Source organism: Diceros bicornis (assembly GCF_020826845.1).
Source record: "Diceros bicornis minor isolate mBicDic1 chromosome 12 unlocalized genomic scaffold, mDicBic1.mat.cur SUPER_12_unloc_2, whole genome shotgun sequence".
Lineage (NCBI taxonomy): Eukaryota > Metazoa > Chordata > Mammalia > Perissodactyla > Rhinocerotidae > Diceros > Diceros bicornis.
Genome location: NW_026690865.1, coordinates 133,179 through 134,707, shown reverse-complemented (window position 1 = coordinate 134,707; position 1,529 = coordinate 133,179).

The window sequence follows — 1,529 nt, the reverse complement described above, 5'->3', positions numbered from 1 at the left end:
ATGATTTACAAATGATCAAATGATATTTCCAAAAACAATCCTCATCAGTAAAATAATGGAAGTAATATTTGGAATTATAAAAAAAAAAAATCAATGCAAATTCAAATTAAAGATTTTGTAACACAAAATCCATGTTTAAGGCTCTTGAAACAAACTATTTTTCCAGATATGAATCTAAACTTTTGTATATGATATTACCAGTATAGTACAGTCATTCAGGCAGATTTTCATGGATTTTGCCATTTTATTATCTGATATAAGTGGGATATAAGTTATATCCCACTTACTCAAAAATCTTAATTGAAAATGTTATATGTTTTATGTATATACGCATTGTTCTCAGATATGCTTTCAGAATTTTCACTTAAGGAAACTGTGTTCCAAGATATGAATATTCATCCTGTTTAAATACAGAAACTCACCTGTGGTTTTTTTTCATTTTTTTTTTCTTTGCATTGAAAATAGAAGTATTGTCACTCAGTTCCTCTGAGAGTTGGAGGATTAAGTCGTCCTTTTCCTCCTGGAAAAGAAAAATCATTTCTATTTTGCTATGATTTATGAGTAATGGACATGAAAGCATATTATGAAAGAATAAGAGAGGAATGCATTTTTTGTTTTTAGGAGTAAAAAATTGTTAGAGGTTGGCCAGAACATCTAGAAAGGAGCTAGCTGGGTGAGTTCCCCAAAGATATACAGAATTCTGGAACCTAAACCAAAGAAAATCATCCAAGAAAAAGTGCCTGCTATCCTGGAAGAGCACAGTCAATGTATCTGATGATGGAATAGACTGTTCAGAATTCACAGGGGACCTATATTCTCCGCCTCCAAGTTTGAACCATACGTGTTTCTCAAGGCTCAATTTAATGACACTGCCAAGGTATATACAGCTGATCCTTATTATTCAGATTCAGTATTTGCAAATTTGCCTACTCGCTAAAATTTATTCATAATCCCCAATTAATACCTGCAGCACTTTCCCAGTCACCGTGGACATGCTAAGGTGCAATAAGACTATGACCTCCCTTCTTATTTCAGCTCTCAGGCTGTAAACAAGTGTCCTTTTCAAAGTCTGTTTAGTATGTTTTTCACATTTTTGTGCTTTTTGTTGGTTATTTCACTATTTAAAATGCTCCCAAACATAGTATGGTAGTTCTGTCTAGTGTTTCTAAGCCCAAGAAAGCTGTGATGTGTCTTATGGAAAAGATGTGAATGTTAGATAAGCTTTGTAAGGGACTTATAGTATTGTTGGCTGTGAGTTTAATGTTAATGAATCAAAAATATATATTAAGTAAGGTGACTTTAAACAGAAACACACATAAAACCATGTTTGCATTGATTGTTTGACAAAAAGGTTGTGACCAAAGGCTCACAAAATCTTAACCCTGTATTTCCCCTTGGAGCAATGATTCAGTATTCACTAATTCATTGTTTGAGGCAACTTTATAGACCATAACTATTGCAAATAATGAGAATCAACTCCCTATCTATCTGTCTATCTATCTATCTATCTATCTATCTATCTATCTATC